We start from the raw sequence: 12979 nt of genomic DNA, 5'->3' as shown, positions 1-12979 counted from the left end.
AGAGCTCAGCTGTCACCCACACGTCCCCTGCTTGCCCTGTCACACCCCATCACCTCCCACACCCATTTCCCCTCCCTCACAGCCCTTCCCACAGCCAGGTGGGTTCCCCTTGCTGCTGCCTCCCTGCTCCCATGTCCTCAGCTCATCAGGAGCACCTTGGCACAGCTCGGCCCTGTGACTCAGCATCCCTCAGGGGACAGCACCCTCGTGACTCAGAGTCCTTCGTGGAACAGCACGTTCATGACTCAGTGTCCTCTGGTCCAAGCCAGTACCTCAGGGAGTGACTGCCACATCCTGGGAAGCACCAGGGACAGGCTGGGTGAGATCCAGGAGGTGGAATCTGGAGCCATTAAGTACAGCTCAGTAATAAGGTGCAAACTTTCACTGGGGCAGGAATTAATGAGTGGATTAGAGGCCAGAAATAAGCAAGGGATTCCTTGTGACTTGTAAAAGATGACTCAGTGCTTTTGTGGAGGCTGGTTGCTGTCCAAGAGGACACCGTGGTGATCCCGGGGCAGTCTGGACCTTACCTGTGGAGGTCCATTGTGATGATCCTAAAGCACTGCTGGACGTTTGGTGAGGTCAAGCCACCCCACCTCACCCTGCTCGGGGACCGAGGTGGTATCTGGGTACCTGAATCTTCAAAAGCAGTTTGTAATTTCCTCCAGCTCCCAACTCTACGGATATTCAGGAAGGAGGATGGGCTGCTGTGCCCAATTGCCACTATTTATTTTGTCCTCAGGCTCTCGTAGTATTTCCTGGAGCCCAGTCCTTCCTTTCTCAAGGACATCCATGAATCCCAGCAGCTCACCATTGTTAGGAGGGGTGGGAGATCCCTCTGTTGCTTCATCTTTCCCAAATGAGGATGGGGGTGTGGTCTGTGGGGGAGTGGAGCCAAATAGGTCAAACCATTATTATTTTCTTAAACTGAGCTGAACCTGAGCTGAGCTTTGCCAGTTCCAACTGGAACCAAATCACCAGGCACGGACTGTGTAACACACCCAGGGAGAGCAAGCAGAGAAGTTAAATGAGTCCCTTTGAGTGAGAGCAACGGACTGAGAAGGTGACAGTGGGTTGGGTGACAGTGACCATGGAGCGAGAGAATCCTAGAAGGGTTTGGGTTGGAAGGGACCTTAAAGATCATCTCATTCCACCCCCCTGAGTTCATCCATCCTAGAGCTCGATGACATGTTCTCTTGTGGCTGAAACAATGTCAACCAATCCCTCCTGGCTGTTGAGTCTTGCCCTCCCTTTGCCGGAGGATTCCAGCGTTGGAGGACTTTGCCTGGGGATTGCATCTTTGGATTTCCTGGCTGCAGCTGCTCATCTGAATGCTCTCCAGCCCATGTTGATCCAAATGACCTGGTTAGGCAGGCTAGTGGTGGGTCTATCCTAACTCGCAGCTGGAAGAGGATGTACAGTTAGTGTCTTGGAAAAGGAAAGGAGGGAGAGCAGCAAAGCGAAGACTAAGGGCTGGGAACTGCTGCATCACAACTCCCGGGAAGCACGTGAGAGGGAGGATATCACAGGGCAGCTGCCTGGTCCTTCGGAAAGAGCTTTGAGGGAGTAAGTTCAGGGAAAGGCCAGGAATCTGGCAAAATGGAAATCTCAGCAATTATCTCAAGAACGAGGAGGAGGAGCCCAGACAGCGGAAACAACTTTAAATCATTGGAGGCAGGGTAACAGGAGAGCAGGGGCAGAGGCAGCACGACCCGCTGGAGATGGCTGAGAGATTTCCAGGGGTCTAAAGGGAAGGTGAAGATGCTCCAGGTGGTCCCTGGTGGTCCTGGCAATCCATGGTGGTCCCTGTGGTCCTGGGGAGGTGTGACCACGGCTGGCTCTGGGATGGCTGGTTGGTTACTTTCCTTTCCTACATTGAATGGGGGACTCAGGTGATGTCCCCTGCAGGGCTGAGCTCAGCCTAGGCTGGGCTGGAGGCAAAGGGCACTTGGATAAATCCCAGATTTCCAAAAGCCTGATGATGGGCTTTTGTCTTCAGGCACTTTGAACACCGGCTGAAGAAATCTCATCTGTGGATTATCTCTGAGAACAAGTAAACTGGGAGCTCACGTGTGTGCAAAGGGTGGGTTCAGCTCAAGTTCATGGAAGAAAAATCCAGCAGGGATTATCACAGCAAAAGGCTCAGCTCTGGCTCAGGAGGTCCATGAAAACTGCTGTAAGCTGGGAAAGTATTTGAGGATGTGTCAGCCTGTGTGGATGCTGTTCACCCCTGCTGGAGAGGATGGAGGGGCAGCCTTGGGGCAGTGCAGGGGAAGGCAGAGAACCTCCTACAGCACTTGAAAAGGCAGATGGGAAAGGCACATCTCCAACTCTTTACTGTAGGAGGGTGTTTGATGCTGTTTCACAGGACCACGACTTGCCTGGGACTGTTATAACCTGTGTGCAGGTGAGGTTCCCAAAGAGCAATCCTCAACACCCTGCAATTCCCAGACTCACAGCCCTGTGAGAAGCCTTGAAGGACCAACTCAGAGTTCTAGGTAAGGCTGATATGTTGAAGAAACAATCTTTAAGAAAAAAATCACCACCCAACCCACCTCGTTCAGGGAGATGCTGTAAAAGGAAACTCTCAGGCCAGAAGGGGCAGCCAGGACGACCATGCTGGAGAGGACAGGGCTGGAGGAGCCCCATGGGGGTGGAAAAGCAGGGTCAGGAGGAACGTGCTCTGATCCCTCAGCAAAGGGAGGATTTGGTAGAAGAAGGATTTAGGGGCCAAGGTGTCAGTGAAGTACCAGTGTCAGAGAAGACTTCCGTGATGGGAAGAGGGGGAATGGCTTCCTACTGACACAGGGCAGGATTAGATGGGATATTGGGAAGGAATTCTTGGCTGGGAGGGTGGTGAAGCCCTGGCACAGGTTGCCCAGAGAAGCTGTGGCTGCCTCATCCCTGGAAGTGTCCAAGGCCAGGTTGGAGCAACCTGGGATAGTGGGAAGTGTCCCTGCCCATCTGTTGCAGTGAGATGAGTTCTAAGGTCCCTTCCAACCCCAACCATTCCATGATTCTATAATTCTAAGCCACCCAGTTCATGCTAGCCACTCTCCACCAGTTCCTGAAGCCTTGGCCATACGTGGGGTCCTCGCTGTGTCCCACCACCCCCTGCTCAGGCAGGTCCCCACACAGCCCTGGGGGCTTGCACAGCACAGCACCGCTCACAGAACCCCAGAACGCTCCAGGCAGTGCCAGAGCCTCTGTGTTCCTTGGCCCCTGGTTCCTCAGCCACCTCGCCAGGTATGTAACTATCCCAGCTATTTCCTGCTGTACTGCAAAAAAAAAAAAAAATTAAAAATTAAATAATCCAACCTTTGGCCCTGCTTGATATAAATCCAGGCTGCAGCTGCCCAGCCCCCCTGGCTGGACAGGCAGCATTGCAGACGGATTGCGTGTGGTGGCAGCACAGCCAGAGCCCCGTGCCCTGCCTGTTCCCTTTGGCAAGGGGAGCAGGAGGGGCTGCCACGGTCGTGGCCTGGATCCAGCTCCCAGCACAGCTGGAGCGATTTATGGGCTGTGTTCCTGCTCCTGACAGGCACATCCTGGGATGCTGGGCTTGCTCCTGCACCGCCTGGGGACGGGGAGCACGCTGGCACTGTCCTGTGGGGCTGCCCTGTCCCCTGGCAGAGCATGTGGGCAGAGAGGGGCAGCTCCCACCAGTGCTGCCTGTGGAGTCAGGGGTGAGGAGAGACCCCCTCAGAGTCATTTCCCAGGGACTAGTTTATGTTTTCTGTCCCGTAATGAGAGTGCTGGGGGTCCAAGGGGATTACACCCCTTAATCCCAAACTGGCAGCCCCCTTGCTGCCCTGTTCCCAATCTGGTATGAGGGCACTGCCCAGCCCAGAACCCCCCAAGTGATGTGCAGGGGACTGTCCCTGTGGGAGGGGGTGACAGGCTGTGCAAGGCTGGGCACTGCTCGGGAGCTTTGCTGTGTGTGGGTGCTGAGCTGGGATGTGGGGCTGCTGGACTTGGCCGTGGGGCCCTAAGCGGTGTCCTGAGATCCTAAATCCCCCCATGCTGTGCAGCCCTGGCAAATCTCTCAGACCAAGGTCAGTGAGGGGATTTGCCACCCCTGGGTTGTCCCTGGTTGCTCTCTGGGCCCGTGGCTGGTGTTGGTGGGAATGGACACAGCAGTGGGGGAAGCTCTGGAGACCTGTGGCCACAGGGATTGCTGCTCTTCTGGCCTCTCTGACGGGGCTTTGGGTGGGAGCAGCTGGTTTCCCCACACCCTGCCAGACATCCAGCGGGAAGGCCGAGACGGGGGAGCTCAGGGCTGTGTCTCTGGGTGTTGAGGGCTGGGATCAGGGTGTAAGGAGAGGGGGTTTCCTTCATGTTCCTCCAGCTCCCACCCTGCCAGCCCTCAGCTGCTCACCCACCTTGATGCCTGCTGCCAGGGGGCTCAGTGTCCTGTCCCTGCTGTGGCTTTGGCTCTCAGCCTCCTGCTCGTGCAGGGATTTTTAAACTTATGGGCTGCATCCCAAAGAGGGAATTGCCTCAGGTCCCGTCCCACGGCCACAGCTGAGAAGCACCAGAGATGTGTCTTTCCATGGACTCCATGACTGCAATAAAGTCCCAGCCATTGATTAAATCAGCAGTTCCTGGGACACACTGTGAGTATGTGGGATCTCAATCCCGTCTTTCCTCAGCCTATGGGGGCATAGCCCCCAGTGTGGGGTGGGATGCTCCCCCAGGCTGGCAGTGCTCCACAGAGGTTGGGTACCATAGGGATTCCCACAAAAGCATCCCTGAGTGCCACCAGCCCCATCCAACTGTGGGCACGACCCCTGCCCTTGGCTCCTGCCATGGACCAGCTCTCTGGGGCTGTGCCCAGCAGGCAGGAGCGGGTGCCTGGGGCAGGTCTCTTGTTATTTTTTCTGCTCTTTTCTCTGTCTTTTGTCATTTCTTCTGCTCTTTTTCCCCAGCAGAGCAAGCAAGCCACGGTTTAGGATTCCAATTTTGCCCTAATTGTGCTGTTATCTCTCCCCCAGGGTCTGGTTTTTCTCATGCTCGGGGTCGCTGTCTGCTGTGAGGGAATGGAGGTTTCCTTTAAGGCTGTTCCAAAGCTTTCCCTGCCTCTGCCCTCTTCCACTTCCCCTGCTGCCCTCACTGACCTCTGCGCTGCCCTTGGCCCTGAGCCCCAAACCCCTGCAGGGCAAAGGCTCCAGGGAAGCACAGCCCCTGCAATCCTGAACCTCAGAGGCTCCCAGGAAGCACAGCCCCTGCAATCCTGAACCTCAGAGGCTCCAGGGAAGCACAGCCCCTGCAATCCTGAACCTCAGAGGCTCCCAGGAAGCACAGCCCTTGCTCCCACCCATCCCTTCACCAGAGCACACGCTTGCTTTGACCAGGAGACTGTCCAGGGTGACAGAGCAGGACCATGGGGGTGAGGAGGAGGAGGGGACCAGTAGGGAAGAGGCACTGGGAGCTGCACTGTTCCATGCCCCACATGGTCTCGTAGCCTTGGCTTGCTGGGCTGCAGCAGGTGATTGTTTGCAACACAGGGAATTGTCTGACTTTTCCCTGATGGAATTTTTCTCCCCCTGTGGGAACCACCAAACACTGGAACAGGGTGGTTGGTGGGACGTTGCTCTTGGAGATGGTCAGAACTTGACTGGACGTGGCCCCAGGCAACATGATCACCTCAGACCTGCTGTGCTGGGGCAGTGGGACTGGGCCAGACACCTCCACGAGCCCCCTCCCACCTCAGGGGCTCTGGAATTGTCTGATTCCCCACAGGTGACAGTCGTGCCTGACAGGCTGAGGGCTCTGAGAGGTGCCACCACTGGGGGCTGTCACAGGAGGTCCAGATCATGAAGGAGGTTTGCAGAAAAGGCAAAGGGAGCAGACGCAGGACGGGGACCCCAAGCCCTGGGTTGTCCATCCCAGGCTGCAGCTAAAGCTGTTTGTCCAGCACACCTGCCTGGGACGTGACCCCCCCTCCCGGCTCTGGCACCTGACCCTGATCCAGGATGGTCCTGCCCCACCAGCTTTGCTCTGCCATGGAGCTGCACATCCTCTCCCAGGCACCAGAGCAGGTCGTTCTGGGGTCCTCCCAGACACGCTGACTCCGGGCACGAGCCGGTGCCCCGGGGACGATCCCGCTGCCCCATCAGTGGGAAGACTCTTCTTTCCTCACTGTCCTCTCCGGCTCTCAGGGTCAGACCCTTCACAGGATGTTCCCCATGGACCAGCCACGGGATCCCAGGGTTCAAGGGCTTCCCTTTGCCGCTCTCACATCTCTCTGTGCAACAGCAGCCCAGCCCCTCTGGACCTGGTGTCCCCAGGGCTCAGGAACAGCCCCTGGACCTCTCCTAGGGTGGCTGGTGGCCACACAAACCAGGACACATCCCTGTGTCCCTGGCAGTTCCCAGGCATTGCTGGGCCAGAGCTGGTGTGACACTGCTCGGGACACTGGGATGCGTGTGGGTGCTAATCTTTGGGGCCATCAGAACAGGCACCAAACCAAAATCCAGCTCTAATTGGCCTCTTCCAGTAATTCTTCCTGACAAAACAATTAAGTTTCTCAGGCAAGAGATGTTCTCTGCGAACGGGCCGTGCCAGATGCTTTTTCTTTTTTTATCTGTGGTATTTAAGGACCTTTTCCTAATAGTCACTCATTATTTTATGAGACACAGACCGGTTCTGCCTGCCCTTTGGAAGCTCAGTATCACCCTCGTGTTCATTTGTTGTCTCAGGGCTTCCCTAACTCTCTGTCAGGTTTTTTTTGTTTTGGTTTGGTTTGGTTTTTTCCCCTTTTCTTTCTTTCTTTCTTTTTTTTTTTTTTTTTTAAATGATTTTAAATAAACATTCTCGATTTGTGAAGGGCTGGGCCCTGCGAGACAGGGCAGGGAACGGGATGGGCTCCAGCCCTCCCAAGCTTGTGTGTTCTGCAGCACGACTGAGGTCAAAGCTGGAAAAACTTGCAAGGCCGGATCGCAGGGAAGGCCCCTGGCCAGACGTGTGGAAAACATGAGCTGGGGGTGGCTGCACTCGCTGTGCACGGGCTGGCACTGCCCACAGGGCTCTCTCCATCCTTGCCCACATCTGGAAATCACAAGGTGGCAGCGCTGCCAAGGGGCCCACAGTCCCTTGTCTCCTCACCTGGGGGTTTTGTGACTCCACCTTCCTGCCATCCACTTTTAGTGGCTTCAATCCTCCTCTGGGGCAGCTCATCCTTCGCTTTCCCAGCCTGGGGCCCGCTGAGGCTGCACTGGATGTGCTGGAATCTTGCTGGGCTGCTCATCGAGTGCTGCCCACACCTGCCCTTCCCAGGGCTCTTTTCCCAGAGGTGTTTTCCCCCATCCCCAAACCCCCCTCTGTGTACCAGTCTCAGCACTGCTGTTCCTGCTCCTGGGAAAGGGAGGGTGCAGCTTTGGGAAATGGCACCCCAGGGGGGTTTAGAACTGGGAATGGCACCCCAGGGGTGTTTAGAACTGGGAATGGCACCCCAGGGGGGTTCAGAACTGGGAATGGCACCCCAGGGGGGTTCAGAACTGGTGCCGTTGGGAACTACACCCCAGGGAGGGATGCAAAGGAATGCAGCTCCTGGAAGAGCTGTGTTAGCAGGGCAAGAGAGCACCTGGATGGGGTGTGGTGTAGGGTGAGACCAGCCGTGTTTTGGGGTGACTCTGTGCAGTCTGTGGGGTGTCTGGGCTCAGCAGAGCCTATGTCCTAGTCCACAGTCTCTGACATCTCCCCCAGTAACTCCAGCACTGCTGCCTGCTCTTACAGAGGAGCTGGGCTGGGCTGGGTGATGTTTGACTCATAGTGTCCCAAGTGTCACCTTGCCTGGCCTTGCTGGAGCCAGGAGGAGTGTTTGGGGGTGCTGTGGAGGGGATGGAGGGGCTCTGTGCCCTGGGAGGATGTCACAGGAGGGCACAAGGTGTGCAAGGTGTGGACTTGACATAAGCAGCTCCAATGCAGATCCCAGCCCTCCTTTGCCACCAATGCACCCCCATGGAGAGGGGGAAACAGCTCCAGGGAAGGGGTGATGGGTCCCTCCTCCATGTCCATCACTCTCAGCCTGAGGACTGTGCTGCAGGGAAAGAAAACCCAAATGTCCATGGCTGTGGCAGGTGGTCCTGTGGCTCGGTGTGACCTTTCCCAGTGGGCTCCATCCCAGGGATTCAGTCACTCCATAAATCTCCCTTCCTCAGCAGAGCAGGCCATGGAGAGGCAGCCCTGACTCAGGGCTGGGAGTGTCCGTGTGCTGTGCTATCTCAGCGGAGGAGCCGTGTGTGGGGATGCCAGCATTTCCAGGCGGGAGACAATCGGGCTTTATTTCCCTGCCACAGAGGGAAAATAATAAACATTCCTCGGGTTTGTTTTCAGGCTGCTTTGTGGAATAAATCTCAGAGTGTTGTTGTCTCCCTGGGCTCCCCTGTCCCGCAGAACTGCCTGTTCTCACTCCGTGAGTCACCGACGCCTGCACTGACGGCACCTCCGAACCCCGCGTGGTGATCCAGGGATGGTCCATGTTGGATGTGCCACAGAGCAGGGCTGCTTCACATCCACGGGGAGCTCAGGTTGGCACCAGTGTCTGTCAGGATCCACGAGCCCCCTGGACATCTCTGCTGCCAGCAGCAGCCTGGACAGCCCCTGTCACCTTGTCCTCTGGGCCTGGGTCTTCCTTCCAGGGTCCTGATTCTGGCAGTATCTTCCAGGAGAAGGCTCTGTCCCATGGGAAAAGGGCTCTATGGGAGGAGACCAGCATTCTTCTGGAGCCAGTGGCCATTCCCCTCCGACTGGGTGGAAAGGAGATCCAAGGGGTGTTATGGCCTCTGTCCTTCCACCTGTGGGAACATCAGTCAGCAACACCCATTTTGGTGTGGTGGGATCTGACCCCCTCTGGTGTGGTGCAGAAAGCTTGGCCTGATGTAGACCCTCATGGTAGAGATGTGGCTCCACGGGGGGAGGAGGTGAACATATCCCTGCTCTGGCTGATCCCCTTGGAGGCTTCCCATTGCCACAGGAGGTGTGTTGAGAGGGAATGGTGCAGGCAACGTGCTCGGAGCCAGGTTCACCCCACTGCTGAGGGACCAGTAACCTGGGGTGGGAACAGCTGGCAGGGCTGGGTGGGCACCTCCCGGAGCAGCAGATCCTGGTGTGACCAACAAGCAAGGACGACCCACATCATCTCCAGTGCCCAGCAAAGTGTGCCCAGTGGAGACCTCGCAAACGTGGCACCCAAGCCTTGCCAACTTTCCTCCTGGAAATGATCCCACCGGCCAGGAGACCGAGGAGGTCCCGGGAGCTTGGTGTGGACTGTACGTGTGAGTTCAGGGAGCCTGGTGGGCAGAGAGTCGACCCCAGGTGTGCTGCTGCTGGGTGGTGCCCGTTGTGAGTGACCTGTGCCGATGATCTGAGCCCCTTGGCACAGGTTTGGTGCCAGAGCACATCCCACAAGGCAGGACGGGGTGCAGGAGTGTCCAGGAGGGCCGAGCTCAACCCCAGCATCGCTGCACGCGGGGCCCAAAAATAGACGGTTTTAGAAACACGAAGCCTCCTCCTGGTGTTGCCCAACCCTCGTTACAAATATAGTGTCAGGAGACACTCAGTGAAACCATGGCCAGGAGCAGCTTGAGTTTCGGCAAACAAACCGAGGGAAGGAAGGTGGCTGGGAGGGACTTGGTCCCCAGGGCTGCCAAAAATGTGGCGGAAGGACTCCACGAACTAAAAACACCCCAGCCCCAAAGGTAAAGTATTTAACTGCCTCACAGGGATGGAAGATGGGATGAGGAATGAATGAAATGCAGCTGCCAGGAGGGGTTGTTCAAGCTCTGGAAGAGCTGATAAAGAGTCTGGATGAGCACTGTGACCCCGAGCATGCAGCGGTTGCAGGGAGATGCTCTGGCTCAGCCCAGGGGCAGGAGAGGAGCAGACACATCCTGATGGCCTTGGCATCCACACCCTGTCCTGCAGGCAGCTCAGCTCCTCTAATTAGAGGCAGGGTCCCTTAGGGGAACCGTGATTGCAGTTTACAGGAAAGGCTCGAGGAGGGAAACTCACTCCCCGGAGATGCCTGGTAGAGGCTTAAGGGGTGTCTTGTGCAGTCAGAAACACAACTGCTCGAGAGTTTCTAAAAATCACAGACAAGAGCTGGTCACTACAGATCTGGACGCTGCCAGGGGAAGGAGCGAGTGGTCTCTGCTGATGACAGGAGACTTGCTGGGCTGGGGGTGGGGGATCTGTAGGCCCCCCGAGCAGCGTGGCTGTGCTGGCCCCGGCCATCAATGAACGGAGTGTTTATTTGGACATCTGAAAGGTCAATTTGTTAAAATGCAAAACAATCGTTGGCGTGACCGGCTGGGACTGTAAATTTAGAGTGGGAGGTGTTAGCAAAGCCTGGGACTCGTTCAAGGACATCTCAACAGTGCCCCAAAAGCCATGATTTCATAGCCTGAAATAATTCTTCCAGGGAAGAAGCTGTCAGAGGCGGTTTGGACGTGTGAGTGTGGTGGTGTGCAGCTGCAGGGGGAGGACCAGGCTGCCCTGTGTGGTGCAGCAGGTGGGAAGCAGGCGGGAGCCTGATCAGCATGTGGGAAGGAGGGGAGGAAGCTGAACGAAGGCCAAAGGGGTTACTCTGTTTTGCTGCCTTGGAGAGGGCAGCGTGCCTTCCCCTCTTCCTCATCCTGCTGCTTCAGCCATGCATGTTGGAGGTGTGACTCATGCTGGGCAGGCAGAGTCAGACGATGGGAAGGCTGGTGGTGTGGAGCAGCGTGGCCACTGGGTGAGGAAAGAGGCCTTGGTGGCATCTCCTGGGACAGTGGGATGTTGGTGGCTGGTGAAGACCTCAGAAAGGGTCTGCCCTGAGACCCAGCAGAGCATCCAGGGTCCTGGCTGGGCTGGTCCACCCACCTGGGAAGGGCTCTGGCAGGTTGGCTGTGGACAGACACAGGGTAAGGTTGTAGGTGTGGTGATGGAATACCCATAGCTGGCAATTCCAGCACAGCCCATCTGGCCCATGGGATTCTCCCAGTTGTCCTGACATCTCTTGTGCAGGGCATGCAGGAGATATCTCCTCTCACCTGGGGAAAGATTCCAGCTGAGAGCCTGGGATGTGTCAAACCCGGGGTCCAACCTGGAGAAGGCGGAGCACCCCAGGGAGGGGGGGGAACAGGGAGGGCTCCAGCGAGGGGCAGAACTGTTGGTGTAGAAGGGGAAGCCAAAGAAATCAGCGAGCTGTCCCTGGCTGAGGGCAGTGAGAGGCCTTTGAAAATACACATTTAGGACGACCAAGTCAAGCCAGCCCCAAATCCCAGCTCTGCGTAAAACAAATGGAGCCTAATTGTAACAAGGAAAAACCATAAGTATTCCAGAGAGGACCCCGCCCTGGGCTTGGGTCAAAGCAGAGGCACGTTCAGTCTTGGGGGGGTAAAGCAATTAACATCTGTAATAGGGGAGGCCCTGTAACCACAGACCAACAGGGCTGGTTCACTCACACCCTGGAGCCCAGAATGAGCTGCTGGAAGAGCCCCTGAGATGCTGACACTGACGTTGAATGAGACTTGGAAAGACAGGACAACGCCGAGGGCTTGGAGACCTGCCAGGAGCCAGGGATGGTGGAGGGAGGGGGATGTACAACCAGTCGTGGTTGTCCACTGGTCATGGACCCTGGTCCCAGGGGCTGGGGAATGAACTGCAGGATGTGGGGCGTGGTTTATCCTGCTCCCTCAGAGGGGCCTGGGGGTGACATCACCGTTTTTATAGGTACTTGCACATAAAGATGTTTCCTGGAGGGGGATGCTTTTGGGAGCGTTGACAAATGCCTGCTACAGTCCACTGGTTAGAAACCTAATTTAGACAAATGCAGCCTTGAAACGAGCTACAGTTTCCCACTCCTCCAGGGTCACCAGGCACTGGAGGAGATTTTGGATGCTGGGAGGATTCACCATTACCTGGAGCTCTGGCACTGCCACGAAATATCTTCCTGTGAGGCAGGCTCCAGGCCAGCTTGTAGGAGAAATTCTCCAGGTAACCTTTGCTGATGAGGATCAAATCATGGTGTTTTTCCCATTCCTTCATGGCCCTTGTGGGGAACAAGCTGGTGTGTGCACAGCTTTTAAGAGTCATGGAATCACTGAAGCATTTAGGTTGGAAAAGCCCTCTAAGAGGGTCAAGTCCAACCATTCCCTCACCATTAACCCATGTCCACATCTACACGTCTGTCAAATCCCTCCAGGGATGGGGACTCCACCACCTCCCTGGACAACTGTGCCAGTGCCTGACCACCCTTTCTGTGATGAAATTTTCCCCAATATCCAACCTAAACCTCCTCTGGAGCAACTTGAGGCTGCTTCTTCTCATCCTGCCCCTTGTTCCCTGGGAGCAGAGCCCAACACTCCCCCGTCTCCACCCTCCTGTCAGGGCTTTACCCTTTCTTAGGGGACACCTCAGAGAGCTTGCAGGAAAACTGGGCCCAGGTCCATGTCCAACAAAAGAGCTGGCCAGAGCACAGGAAACCCACAGAGTACCCTAAAACCAGGATGGTGGTGGACATTGGACACAGGAGATGGACAAGACAGTGCAGAGGAACAGAGGACATTATGGGATAGAAATATCAGCCACCAAAGGTGACAATACTGACAAGCAGCAGGGGATACTGGGACACAAGGGTGGCACTGACACCGCCTGTGTGTCTGCATGAGGAGGTCAGTTGGGCTGAGAAATGTCTGCCTGGAGTCACCCAGGAGATGGCACAGGCAGGATCAGGCTCTTTTCTGAGAACACCCATGGATACAGTCAGATGTTTGCTGCCATGCTGATCATCTGCCTGGGGGCATCTTTGCTGTCCCACCCCTGCCTGCTGCCTCCTGCTCTGCTCCATCCTCCTCAAAAAAACAAGGGACAATTTGCTGATTCTGTACATCTCCGGGGCACATTCCACCTCCACCTTGAGGGTGCCCCTTCCTCCAGGAGCTCTGGGAGAGGGGAGGGCTCTGGTCAGTCTCTAAAAGGCCATGTCAATGCCAGA

This window comes from Pseudopipra pipra, chromosome 21, assembly GCF_036250125.1.
Source record: "Pseudopipra pipra isolate bDixPip1 chromosome 21, bDixPip1.hap1, whole genome shotgun sequence".
Classification (NCBI taxonomy): Eukaryota; Metazoa; Chordata; class Aves; order Passeriformes; family Pipridae; genus Pseudopipra; species Pseudopipra pipra.
This window is presented reverse-complemented; position numbering follows the sequence as displayed.